This window comes from Triturus cristatus, chromosome 4_1 (assembly GCF_964204655.1).
Source record: "Triturus cristatus chromosome 4_1, aTriCri1.1, whole genome shotgun sequence".
NCBI lineage: Eukaryota > Metazoa > Chordata > Amphibia > Caudata > Salamandridae > Triturus > Triturus cristatus.
In genome coordinates this window covers 278481479-278496416 of record NC_140585.1, presented here as the reverse complement: position 1 = coordinate 278496416, position 14938 = coordinate 278481479, and the positions used below count along the sequence as shown (strand labels likewise).

The following is a 14938-nucleotide window of genomic DNA, read 5'->3' as shown; positions in this document are numbered from 1 at the left end:
GAACGGCTGGTGATTTCTGCTCCTGCTGTGGGCCTCTCTTGTCCTGCAACCATTCGCCAGCGCCGTGAGGGGAACGGCTTGCCCTGCAACTACACTACCCAGGGGGCACCGCGAGGCGCACGGAGAGTGTCATTACAGGGCGCCAAGGCCCATAAACACGAAGAGCGCCTCCCGCTGCGCGGGACGCGCCTTACCTGATTTAGATACCGGACACGCCGTGAGGGGAACGGCTGGTGATTTCTGCTCCTGCTGTGGGCCTCTCTTGTCCTGCAACCATTCACCAGCGCCAGCGCCGTGAGGGGAACGGCTTGCCCTGCAACTACACTACCCAGGGGGCACCGCGAGGCGCACGGAGAGCGTCATTACAGGGCGCCAGGGCCCATAAACACGAAGAGCGCCTCCCGCTGCGCGCGACGTGCGCGGGCTCGCCCGGGCCAAGGGCGGGCCCGTCCTTGCCCGTCACTGACCGTACTTTTAAAGACCACAGGATCCATGCAGGTCTTGTAGGATAGTAGATTTATTGAGATACAAAGAGCAACCCCCAGAAGTATCTTCTCAGCTCCTCAGCCAAACCACACTGAGGAATTCACAATCTAGAAACCCCAGAGAGACTTCGTTGCTAGGAGACTGAGTGATTGTATACAAGAATTGACAATGCAATATTTCCCACAAGAAATATAACACATCTCCCTTTTTCAACCATCAATCATTAAAATTTATATATGTTTATTTTTTCTTTATTTTAATCACACAGATAATCATCCAATATCTTTGGCCTACATTTAACTCGCTCACTTAAAGTTCTTTTGGGCTCTTCCCGTGTTTTCATTTCACCTGAAATCTTTTCTTTCCATATTCTCACTTCAACATCATTACATCTTGCAAGTCTGCGTGAATTCCACCACTTACCATCCACCAATTTAACAATATTACCTTTTACTTCTTCCACTTCTTTTGGATCAGAAAATCTTGATCCTCCCTTTTTTGACATGTCACCAGAACAAGATCTTACAAAATCCCCTATCTTAATTCCCATCGAATTCTTGATTATTTTGTCATTATGTCTCTTTTTGTAAGCATCCTGATATACCCCAACCTTGGCACACACCTTTGTGACATCCACATTGCTTTTGCCACTCCTACCCATCCACGCCGGCACAGACATGGTGCAAGGCACTCTACCTTTGAGCAAACTAAATGGCATTTCTCCAGTCACTGAATGAGGAGTGGTCCTATAGTTCCACAGTAAATCTTTTATTTCAGTTTTCCAACACTTATTAGTTGACATGCATAGTTGAATGCACTCCCCCAAAACACGGTTAAAGCGCTCCACTAAACCATTACCCCGGGGATGGTACACTGGCGTCCTTAAATGCTTAATACCCAATCTAGTAAGAAAACCACTAAATTCCTCAGAAGTAAATTGCGGTCCATTGTCTGATAGAATCTCTGCTGGACATCCCTCTCTTCTAAAAATTTCATCACAAAACGCAATTATATTGCTTGGCTTGACCTCCCTTACAAATGCCACTTCAGGCCATTTTGAGTGATAGTCCATCATGACAATCGCAAATCTTTCCGAAACTGACAAACAATCAAATGGCCCACAAATATCAATTCCCAACCTCTCCCACGGTTTCTCGGGTATCCTGATGGGATTAATTGGAGTCTCCTTCAAGACATGAGATTTGTCACTGCATGTACACGATACACACTCTCTTACAAATCTCTCTATGTCCCTGTCCATTCCTGGCCACCAGAAATCCATCCTAGCCTTCCTTTTGACAGCTGACATGCCTCCATGACCCTCATGTAACAATTCCATCAACCTCCTTCTTAATGAAGAAGGAACAACTAATTTGTCACACCTCCTGACAATCCCGTTAACTACGGACAATTCATCCCAAACATCTTTATAGCATCTCACATTCTCATCCACTTTCCAACCATAATAGGAAGGTAACTGTTTGATCACATTCACCAAAACTGTATCGGAAGCAATCGCTTCTTGCCATTCCTTCTCCGTAATAGCACTACATACGTTTTCAATACTGGCAACCATCCATTCTTCATCGTTCTCACCCTCATTCACTTTATCATCCACTGGAAGACGAGATAAACAATCTGCATTGACATTTCTCACCCCTGGAACATATTTCACATCAAATGAATACTCTTGTAAACGATATAACCATTTTGCTATTCGCGGCGTGGCTCTTCCTGCACCTGTTGTGGTAAAAATGTCTATCAATGTTTTATGATCTGTATATAGTTCAAATCTTATTCCCCATACATAGATTCTAAAATGTTGTACACCCCACCAACAAGCCAGAGCTTCTTTCTCGATAGTGGAATACGAAGGTTCAGCCCCCTTAAGGGTACGTGAGGCAAAGGCTACTACTCTTTCTTTACCTTCGTGTCTCTGCATCAAAACTGCCCCCAAACCATATCCACTAGCGTCTGTAATGATTATCGTTTCATGTTCTGGATTGAAAGAACACAACGCCGTGGCGTTGGCCACTGCTCTCTTGACATTTGTGAATGCTGATTGACACTCCAAAGACCACACAAAGGGTACACCCTTTTTCATCAAACACCGCAAAGGATGTACCTGTTCAGAAAAGTGACGAACAAATTTCGAATAATATTCAGCTAAGCCAAGAAAAGATCTTAACTGATCTTTATCACGGGGAGGAGGAGCCTTTTCCAAATCAACAACCAAATTCAGTTTCGGTTTGATGCCTTCGCACGATAACGTGTGTCCTAAATATTCAACAGTAGGTTGAGCAAACTTACATTTTTGGAGGCTAATCGTCAGACCAGCAGACTCCAATCTCTTTAGGACCTCAAATAACGTTGTATCATGTTGACCGTTATTTTCTCCCCATATCAAAACATCATCTTGAAACAATAACACTTTATATATTCCCTTTAAAATGGTTTGCATCACCCTCTGGAATACTGATGATGTTGATGCCAACCCAAACGGCATTCTTACAAATTGATATGCACCCTCGGGTGTTATGAATGAAGTGAGATGCTTAGATTCTTTTTTTAAACGCACTTGATGGTAAGCGCTGGACAAGTCTAATGTGGTAAAACATTTACCTCCAGCTATACTAGATAACATCTCATTAATATTAGGTAATGGATGCCTGTCTACCCATATACACTCATTCAGGTCCCTCAAGTCCACACACATCCGAATATTTCCGTTGGGTTTGTGTGCGATCACAATTGGACTCAACCATTCTGACGCTTCTATCATCTCGATCACACCCTCCTTACATAATCTTTCTAACTCATCCTTTAATTTGCCCCATAAGGCTAAGGGTACATTCCAAACTTTATGCACTTTGGGTACAACATTATCTTTCAAAATTATTCGGTGTTCAAAGTTTTTAAGACATCCCAAACCGTCCTTGAACAAATTTGGAAATTCTTCAATCCACCTATTGTTCCCCATCTCTGTTAACAATACTTGCGAAGGATGATTTGGATTAAGAATGATTCCCAAATTTTTCTGCTCCACCCAACCCAATAGGCATTTTCCAGTTTCCACGACATATACCTTTGCTTCAGCCTCCCTTCCCATGAAGGACATAAAGGCTTTAAAATAACCAATGACTGGCAGTTTAGTTCCACAATAGCCTTGAGGTTCTACGTCAGTTGCTATTAATTCCACACCCTTCAGCTTTTTCCACCATTGCTTGTCTACTAGCGAAAATGGGGAACATGAATCGGCCCACATGGGAATATCCACTTTATTGATATTGACCATGCACTTGGGAGGCACGTACTTATCAGAATTTCCCAGACTTTGTGTATCCCCATCACTCACAACCATCACTTCAATGTCTGAATCTAAATCACTCAATTTCTCAACGCAAGGACTATGTGTGATATTTTCTCTAACCATGTTAACAGATCTCTTTACGTTATGGAAATCCTCCCCTTTGCATACTCTAGAGAAATGGCCAATCCTTCTGCATTTAAAGCACCGGGTTTTCAATGCCGGACAATGGTTTGCCTCCGCAGTATGTTTGCTACTCCCACACCTATAACATACTTTTCCTTTTGTGACACTTTCTTGTTTCAAATACGGTGTTTTCTTGTTTTCACTATCTACTTTTGGATTCTTTTTAGAGTGAATAACACATACTTTGCTCGCTTTTGATTTGTTATCTGCTAAAACCTTAACGTATTGGGAAGTGTTCTCAATGCGTTTTGCAATCTCTAAGGATTTGTCTAACGAAGGATCTTTTAAATCTAATAGTTTTTCTTGAATTTTTGAATTGTTTGTTCTATTTATTAATTGGTCTCTAATGATTTCATCTCTCAAATCCTTGAATTTACATGTGATAGCTAATCTCCGTAAGGCGGACACATATTGCTCTATTTTTTCTCCTTGTTTTTGAACTCGGGAGAAAAACTTGTGTCTCTCGACTACAAGACTTAATTTTTTACCAAAATTCTCTGACAATACAGACATTGCACACTCATATATATCATGCTGATCGTTATCAGACCCAGAGTCAGCGTTCTCATCATGCTGAGTAAAACTTGGCAACGTGCTCAGTACTTTTCTTCCTTCAACCCCCAAACTCAACTTCAAAATTGCAAATTTCCTTTTGGGCAAAAATACATCCCCGCCTATGGCCTCTAAATATGTGACAAACGCCTCCTTCCAGTCCTCCCATTCCATACAGGTAGGACCTGGTTCTTGCAGACAGATAGAAGGCGGTGGAATATTTTGTGTAGCCATAACGTGTTATCACAATACTGGATTGCAGCCTTTGAGTTTAATTTGTCCCACCTACAATTTTGGATCACTAGGGGCTATTCCGTGTATACCGCTGTACTGCTTTCTGGATTGTTGACATTGATCGAACCACAATTCCGATCTCCTCGTAAACGCCGTGTGAGGCTTATGTGGTAACTTGGCAACGCTGCGAAACACCAATTAGCTCACAGTTACGTGCACCAATCACTGAGCATGTTTCAGCGATGACGTCGTGTTGAATCTTGCAATCTCTGCGCTCCTTTCAGTAGCTTAGCAACACACAGTGACACATCTCGAGTTCCCTGACCTGAGCACCAATCACTGCGTATGTTCTGAAAGTGACGTCAAATCAGTCCGGTCCAATCGCTGTGTTTCTTTTAACAACCTCTTGTTATCCAAAACCTCCAAAGAAAATGGACGCCGGAGCCGCACGCGATTTGGACACGTACGCTCGTGAAGGGTTTTCTTTCAAAGAGATGGCAACTGACTCCCGCACGCTCTACAACCGTTCTCCACCTTCAAATGACAACAGGTATTTCAAACACGATGTAAGCAGAGTATCGATCGTTCATTCGATATATTGGTTTACTGTACTTTTCATTTCTTTACGAAATGTACTCTAATCGCCAATTTAATCGTCGCAGGAAACAGTCAATTTCACGGGAAACACATTCCCATACCACCGCCGTTCAGCAAAACATCCAGTTGCTTCAATAGTTCAATCACCACGCTTGGTAATGTGTATTTCCCTTCAGATTTTCCAAATGCACTTCAGACGAAATCAACTGTCCGTCCACTCACATATGATCATATGTTACCTTATAAGAAAAAGGGCGTCCAACAGCCAACTTCCAACCAGAGAGCGATCTCTCCCTTCTTTGAAGTTCAATACATTAGCACCAGTCAGAGGACACCTTTTCCTTGACAATTTCTTCGGCGCAAGTGCTCACATACAAACTGGGGGTCTTCTTCTAAATGCTCTTTGTGGAGTCAAACTTCCTGTGCTCTCTTTGGTTGATTATTGATCCATCCCATCCTCGTCGCCAATTTTAAAGACCACAGGATCCATGCAGGTCTTGTAGGATAGTAGATTTATTGAGATACAAAGAGCAACCCCCAGAAGTATCTTCTCAGCTCCTCAGCCAAGCCACACTGAGGAATTCACAATCTAGAATCCCCAGAGAGACTTCGTTGCTAGGAGACTGAGTGATTGTATACAAGAATTGACAATGCAATATTTCCCACAAGAAATATAACACGCGAAGCCCGGGCCAAGGGCGGGCCCGTCCTTGCCCGTCACTGACCGTACCTGGCTGGGCTGGGCCATCCCCCTAACGAAGAGTTGCTGCCGACGAGGACGTAAGGTACTGGGGAGCTCATTCCTAAAGGGACAGCGCTGTGCGTGCATTTCTTGTGTTGTGTAGCGTTAGGGCTTTCTCATATTATTATACCTGGCCTTGTCCTGTCTTCCCCCTACGCGCTGACTTTAACTGGGAGTAGTTGGTGCAGGGGTAATTGACTATCAATAATTCTCTATTCCCACGTTCTCCCAGCTATGGCATCTGGCAATAGCGCTGCTAGTTAGCGCCGGAGAAAGGACACAAGCATATTGGGTCACCTGTTTAGTCTAAGGGTGGACATTACTTAGACCAAAGAATCTACAAAAAAGAAAGAGGCCGGGACTTTCTGCTTATCTTGGAGGCTGTTTGATTTGTTAACATATTATTTTTACTAACGTGTTGGTTCCGCAATGCCCCCTAAAGACAGTAGAGGCAGAGGGGCCAATGTCCATCTTTCAGGAACTATGGACCAATTTATCACCAAGGTAAACTGTGTCATCGACCAAGAGATTACATTGCTGGAACGGAGAGTCTCGCAGGACCTTGCGGTGGCAAGAAGGTCCTCAATGGGTCATATTGCGCTTGTGCAGTCTCCTGTTCATCAAGTCATAAACGGCGATGACGTTCTTTGTTCACATTTTGATTTAAAAAAACAAGCAAGGGCCCCGTACTAATAATGGTGGGAAGCATAAGACTGGTAGAAAGAAGCTGATAGCTGTTAGTCACACTCAAAACTCGGGTATGTCTTTGCAAAAGCAACCCCCTTTGCCGGCAACCGCAAATAAAGTTGTATCCTTAGACCATTCATTATCCACCAGAAGAGCAAACCAAGCTGCAAATGGAGGGATCAGCATAGATGGTAAAACGGAGGGAGGGGCCCCTAAGATGTCTAACCTGTACGATGCAATTGGGCTTCTCCTCCGCCCCATTGAGGACAGAATTTCTAAGATTGAGCAGCATTTACTTAGGATAGAGCAAGGTTTTGGGGGAATTGTAGACTCCTTAAAGCATGTCTGTCACCACAGGGCCCCTAAACCACTGGTTACTGCTGGAGCAGAAAATGTTCCGGCTTCTTTAATTAAACCCCCTGTACTGTCTATAGACCACCAGGCCTCCTCTGATGTCATCATGGGCACAGTTGTGCCTTCTGCTAATAAACCCCCCGGCATGATATATCCCAGCCTAAGGAGGATGGGAGGACTACCTCCCCTCAGACTACTAGGGAGGATAATGTGCCAAATTTACCTCCAGAGGCTTCTCCCTTTGTGGTGATCCTTACAGGGGTCCCCGTATTGGGTACCCATGTAGTAGAATCTCCCACTACTTTAAAGAATAGGGTTGTGTATTGGCTCAGCAAAAATAGACCATTGCCAACACACATAGTGTGTAAGATTCTTATGGTCAGGAGGGTCTCATGGGTAGGCCATTTGGCCAAAAATATTAGTGGGGATTGTGTCTTAATTAATTTCAACGACCCCAAAATAGTGGAGTACATTTGTAATTGGAGACACCCTAGCACAGGAACATCCATACGTTCTCTCCCTCTGACCTATTTCTATCCTCCTGGTCATTTCACCTCACCAATGGATGGGTGGACATTGGTCCAGCGAAATGGGAGGGGTTCGCCGCAAAGGGCCTGGCCCAGATCTATACCACCCCTTGATCCTACTGTCACTCACAATCGCTTTAGTACCCTGGAGGCTGTTGATTGACTCCAGGGCAGTGGTGGAGTACCCCCCAGTCTTTTGCTTTCTCAGAGCTGCTACACCTCCGGACCCATAACACCATCAAATTCTCTGAGTTTAGATCCACCCACCCCCGTTATTCCAACACAGAGGGTTATCATTAATAATATTGATTCACATCTGGTCTATCCCCTAAGTATTGCAGGTCCACGGGATGATTCTTCTAGCCACCTCAAGCTTGCCTCGTGGAACGTGGCAGGTTTGCGGAGCAAGCTTTCTCTTCCGGACTGGAATGCTTTTATTGATGGTTATGACTTGTGTATGTTCCAGGAAACCTGGAGCCTTGAGCCATTGTATAAGTCGGGTTTTTCATGCTATTTTGTCCCAGCCACCACGGTGGGCCGAGGCCGCCCATCTGGCGGACTTATGGTTTGGGTTAGGGCAGAACTTAATCTTAAAATAACTCAGCATATTTGTTCCACACTGGATTTAATGCGGCTATCCATTAAGTGCTCCAAGAGCAGGCACACCTGGGAAATCTTTAATGTATATGTACGGGGAACCCAAGGGGGTGCTAAATCATCTACCATCTCTGCCCTCTCCGACCTGCTACACTGTTGCCATCCAGACTCCTTTCTTTTGGTTGGCGGTGACTTTAATTGTTCATTTGAGCCACTTGCAACTGATGACGTCCTGGGAACTTATGATGAGGACGCCAGATGGGGCGTTCCGTCTCTGTCACTCAAGCCAGTGAAGAGATGGTCATCAGTTGTTATCCAAATAAATGCTCTATCGTTAGAATTTGGGTTAAGAGCTGCCAATGGACGCACAATTTCCGATGTATTGGGAGCTAACACCTTTAATAGGGTTCCCTCCCAAAGTAGAATCGACTACATAATGATCGATAGGAGGGCATGGAAATTCGTCATAGACATGGCTATTATACCAACAATAAATAGTGATCATAATGTTGTGTCCCTCAAAATGCGGGAAATATGGCTCAGTAAAGAGTTCATACCCACTCCCGAAACACGCATGTTGTCCAAGACAGTTTTACCATCTAACTGCAAAAGGTTTCTTAAATGGCCTAAATTTATCTTGAGTGACACAAAACTTATCACCCTTGAGGAAATTCTCGCTGACCAGACTCTCAAGCTCTCTGCAGTTTGCAGGGATAGGGCAGGCCCTGCTGCTGCAGTGAAAGTCCACGTGGAAACCATCGATTCGATAGGTTCTTTATTTGTTGACCATAATAAAAAAAGCCAAATGAGTGTCAAGCCAGCGCAGAAGTGGTTTAATAGGAATTGTAGATTAAAAAAAGACAGCCTGGTCCTTGCCATCAAAACTAATAATCCGGGTGATGTTCGGCTGGCAAGACTGCATTATAGACAGTCCATTGCAGCTGCAAAGAAAGATTGGGAAGAGCAGCGTTGGGACAGCCTAAAAACCGCGTGCCATTCAAAAAATGCCGAGCTCTTCTGGTCCTTAGTGAGAAGATTTAACAGATGCGAATTGGACCAAATTCCCAACCACATAACAGATAGGGAATGGTTTGAGCACTTCAGGAAACTATATGTAGGGGACGAGCAAATAGGTGATCCTTGCCCAAAAGTTGGGAACATAGTTATTGACTCCGCACAGCCCCCATTTACTAAGATAGAGAAAAGGGAGGTCGAAGTAGCAATTAACAAGATTGTATCTGCAAAAGCCCCGGGACCTGATGGTATCCCAGGCGATGTATTTAAAGCTAATGTGGAGGGATGGGCCTCTTACTTCGAGCTTTTTATTAATGCCTTGCTGGAGGGCTCACCGGTACCAAACTCATGGAAAGGAGCCGAAGTAATCCCTATCTACAAGAGGGGCCCAAGGGGGGACCCAGCTAATTACCGCCCAATTAGTCTTATCGACACTGGACAAAAGTTGGTCGGTAGAGTCCTCCTCGAGAGGATCCACACATGGGCAGATGACAATGACATAATCTCACAGTTTCAGGTGGGTTTTAGGAGCTCCACAAGCACGATTGACCAGGCATTTAGGCTGGTGCTACTGTATTGGAAGGTGGTCACCATTGGTAAGGGTGGACTGTACCTGGCGTTTATTGACTTAAAAACCGCCTTTGTTCTGGTCCCCCGTGATCGCCTGTGGTCGATTCTGGAGGAGATGGGGATTCCTCCATATATTCTGAATCTTTTGATTCGGATGCATGAAGGAAACTATGCCTGTATTAGATGGGGGTCGCAAGAGCAAAAAACTCAAAAAATCCCGGTGAATAGAGGGGTTCGTCAGGGCTGTGTACTAGCCCCTACACTCTTCACACTATTTGTGAATGGTGTGGTATCTTTCCTGCTCGAAATTAATGCTGATGTCCCAGTCCTGGCGGGGGTCAAAGTTCCTGCTTTACTTTTTGCGGACGACACACTTTTAATTTCGAAAACACCTGCGGGCTTACAGAAACTATTGGATCGTTTTTCCCTGTTCTGTAAGTTGAGGGGCCTTGTTATCAACACTTCTAAAACCAAACTCCTCTATTTTAACCCAAGCAAATCATCCAGATCCACCTTGACCCTTGATGGGAAGCCATTGGAGCGCGTCAAAGAGTTTGATTATTTAGGGATCAGAATCTCTGATAAGCTTAAATGGCAGGCCCATATTGACAAAATGGTGTTAAACCATAGGCGAGTAATGGGAGCCATAGGGAGGGAATTCCGTGCCTCCACTACGAAACCCATTGCTCCAGCCCTGGAAATTTACGCCGCTAAAGCCGTAGGTTGTGCCCTTTATGGTGCAGAACTATGGGGCTTTGGTTGCGTCGATGCTTTAGTTACTGGTGAAAACAAGTTCTTCAGGGAACTTATATCGCTCCCAACGGGTACCCACACTAAGCCTTTACTGAGCGATTTGGGCCGGCGATCTATTAAAGATATAGTAACTTTGCGCCCCCTATTATACTGGGCACGGCTTTGGCGCACTCCCGAGCTCTCTAAATATGTTGATGGCCTAAGAGAGGTCATGAATCTTCATGGAGCTCATAAAATAGGTTGGCTTGTCAACATAAAGAAGCTTCTGGTGGCAATAGGCCTCACATCTGCTTGGGACTCTGGGGCACTATTGACAAAGGAAGCAACCAAGAGAGCTTTTTGGACTTGGGTCAGTCTCCAAGAGCAGAGGGATCCAAATCCTAGTCGATTGACTGATGAGTTTCGCCAACTTAAGGATATTCCCCGCTTGGAACCTTACCTAGATATTATTACAAAGCCCAGGGATAGAGCTCTCTTTGTTCAGTTTAGGTTTGGGACCCTCCCCCTTCGTGATCGTACTAGCAGGTGGAACCCCCCATACTGTCCAGGAACAGCGGAGAATGTATCCCATTTTTTTTTAGGATGCCCAGCTTATCTAAAACCCAGACTGAAATGGCTCAAACCTGTGTGCCTGCAGCTGGGGACGAGGGACCACACTGTAGCACTTAGAATCCTTAAAACTGATCCTACTACCACAATAGCATGCGGTGTGGCTAAATTCCTCGCCTGGGCATGGCTGATTAGGCAGAAGGCCATCTGACAGATCTAAATGTTTATATACTATTTACAAAGCAGCTTATGTTTATTACATTTTTAATTATTTATTGTATTTGAAAACCTTTTTACGACTTGTTCTTATATGTATTTTTATTGAATTTTGTCACCATGTGTAAATGCGCTTTTATGATATTACTTGTCGAAATAAAGCTTTGTTGATGATGATGATATATTCCTCTTTTATTCTGGTAATTCTCCATTAGACTTCATTAAAAACACAATACATGTTCATAGCCTTTTTTTTTGACAAGGCGCGTTTCGTCCCCATGTGACTTCTTCAAGGCTATAAAAAAAAATATATATATAGAACAATTACAATTATTAAATACATGGACATGTAAATATTATTACATAAGTAGAAAATATACAAAATCATTTACAGGCACATTTACAAACACAAATTAAACTACATGGGGAGATTTTTGTATATATATACAGGAGTAGAAAAAAGCACAGGGAGATCTATATATTAGTAATCTATGTCACAACATATAATGCAATAGTGAAAAAGAAATTACCCAACGTCGAGATTTATTGTACAACGAATCAGTGCTAATAGCAAAAAAATGCATATCATTGGTTCAACATCAACTGTAACAAATTAATCTCTAATTCCAGGAACAGAAACTAATGAAATTGATCAAAGAAGAAAAGGAGAAGGTGATCAAAGTAATCGAAATCAGACTGAAAGCCAAAGAGAGTCTGGACAAGGCCGAGTAAAGTGGGCACCAGTTACTGGGTCGAATGAGACTGTTGCCAATGTCAATACTGAAAAGAGTTTGATTCAAGAGCAAGTGCAAACCAGAAAGGAAGAAAGAAAAGAATCATACAAGAGAAGTTTTGAGTTAAGTCTTGAATCTGGTGACTCTGCACAAGTGAAAAAGGCGAAGGGAAGATATATGTCCAAAAGGAGTAAAAAGACTGAAATACACTCTGAATGAGAAAGTTCCAAATACAATAATCGAAGCATCAAGCTAAACTGAAGAAGATAAAATTCGGAGAACAAAAAGAGCAAGAGTTCCGAACAAGAAGCACACAGCACCTTGAATGAACATATGTGGTGACTGAAAAGGTTGAAACTACAGATCATTGTGAGGAAAAGACTGTTGCAGAATCGAGCTACAGAAACAGGTAAATGAACTGTGTTAAATATTAGGATCCAGAAATTGAAAAAGCAGTTCTGAAAAGTGCAGGAAATTAAACTGGAACTCAGGTAAAGGCTGTAGAGAAAAATAAATAAAAGAGAGGGGAGAAGCAAGAAGGCTTAAGAGGTGCGTGAATACACATATTTTTTCCACAAATATAATTTCTTTTAGTTTTTCTTTTAGTTTTTCGAGAAAATGGCAAGAGCAAAATATCAAGAGACTGAATATCAAAATCAAGGTTCTAAATGTAGATGTATTAATGCTTGCTTTATCAGTGTTTTACTAATGATGTTTATTTGGTTAACATTAATTGTCGTTGTGCCTTATTTTATGTAACCTATTAAGAATAATATTACTAATGATTTGGTGAGTGAAGAAATAGATGTGAAAGATCTAAAGAAGATCCACAGACTAACATTAAGAGATTAACTGGTGATAATTTACACCAAGATAACTCCATTAATGATTTCTTGTTAAATGGTTTTACCAGGTTATTGTATGAATATGTGGATACTATAGATGCAAGAGATTGTTACGTGTGCATGCAATTACCGTTGTCTTTGTCTGAAGAGGTGGCCTACTATTGTACTAGTGTACTAATAAGTCTGTTCCATGGAAAAGGCAGTTTACAGTACTTTTTTATTTTTTATTTATTATTTTAAATAAACAATGTTATTGATAAACAACAACCTTCCAGGCATTACAGAATCAGCAGTGGCAAAACAAGAATCAGTGTCTATTGGCAATACATCAATTACACAGAGTGAGAGGATACTTAACACCTTACATAGTGCTATATTGAGTCTTATCTGGTGGCGGACAACATCTGAAAGGTTATTAAAAAAATCCTGGGAATATGTGTGAACCCTCCACATCGCAGAGCTCTAACGGCATCCAACCGGTGGGACCGGTGTACCTATCCCATCCTGCAGAGCCTACAGTGCCCGCCTCTCCCTCCTCAACTCCACCGTAGGAGAAATGCATATATCACCCCTATATTTATTCCACTTCCCCCATTTACCATCCCATTTTTTCGGGCACCCACGCCCCTTGAACACCGTCTTTTCAGCCACCATAGCGTAATCCATATCAGAGGCCCAGTCTCTCACCCGTGGCAGCACCCCCGAACCCCATTGTTGGGCAAAATTACGTTTGGCTATAATCCAACCCATTGTTACCCAGGATTGTTCCATCTGGGTAAGGTCTGTTGCGTCCCATATGTTAAGGAGGCAAGTCTTGGGGGAGGGATGAACGGGTTTACCGCAAGCCCTAGACATTTGTAGGGTAAGGTCTATCCAATACTTTTGTATGTGGGGGCAGTCCCAGAGTATGTGTGTGAACGTGCCAGTCTGATTGCAGTGTCTAAGGCAGAAAGCGTCCGTCGTCCTACCCAACCTAAACAATAATGGGGCATCAAAGTAAACCCTGTGGAGTACCTTTAACTGAACCAGTCGCAGCCTCTGCGGAATCGCCACCTCCCGAGGGGAGGCGAATTTACAGTACTTTTATTCAAATTTTAATTTAATCTTTTCTGAAGTGCCTATTAGTAAGAATATGAATATGGTAAGTAGAGCGAGAAACGCTGAATATTTTTGGGAATTTTTTCATACTACTAAAACAATAGATACTGTGCATGCACACCATAATAACTTAACGTGTAGTTTGTGTCAGGAAGGGATTGAATTAAGAAAAGTAGTGGAAGATAGGAGACAAAGTTTCAAGGAAAAGCTGCTGAGCAAAAGTTCCATACACCTCCTTGAGCTTTTAGAGAAGGAAATTACAAAAACGGTGAGACATATGCTGCAATGACCTTGGATTAGCATCATAGGGGAAAGCTTTGCTTACTTAGACAGAAAACTGATTATAATAATTACTTAATTGGTTCTAGTGAATGTGACCATACTTTCCTGATTGCCGGGGTTGGGTAATAAAAGGTGGTACGGATCCTGTTTTCCCTGGGATATATTATGTGTATGGTAAGAATGCCTACTATTGGTATGGGTGTTGTTATATGGGAATTGATTTCCTAAAATCCACCCTGTGGATAAAGGTCATGGAACCAATTAAATAAAAAGTGGACCAACACGAAATAAAAGGGGAATTAGTGCTGCGGAAATTGTGGGTGATATTTTTGGAGCATTGATACCTTCAGTTAGAGTAATATTGAGTTCGCATAAAATTCGAAAATTGTCCACAGTGGTTGATCCTTTATCAACAGACACTGCTAGTGGGTTCTTAATGATCGATACTGAAATGGTGGCTATGAGATCGATGGTTTTACAAAATCGGCTCGCTCTTGATGTATTATTGCCAAAAGAGGGCGGAGTCTGTAGCATGTTGAAAATCCAACCGTGTTGCACATAAATACCTGACAAAAGTAAGAACCTGGAGGGATATATTACTAATACTA

General features: G+C 42.8%; 1 long non-coding RNA gene across 1 annotated transcript in view; it reads right to left on the bottom strand.

The window, feature by feature from the left end:
• Positions 1 to 11482: 11482 nt before the first annotated feature.
• The window catches only part of LOC146854262 (uncharacterized), a 100088-nt gene continuing 96632 nt past the window's right edge, over positions 11483 to 14938 (bottom strand). The window contains exon 3 of the long non-coding RNA XR_014981183.1: positions 11483 to 11666. This is a non-coding gene — a long non-coding RNA (uncharacterized LOC146854262). The remainder of the gene's footprint in view (positions 11667 to 14938) is intronic.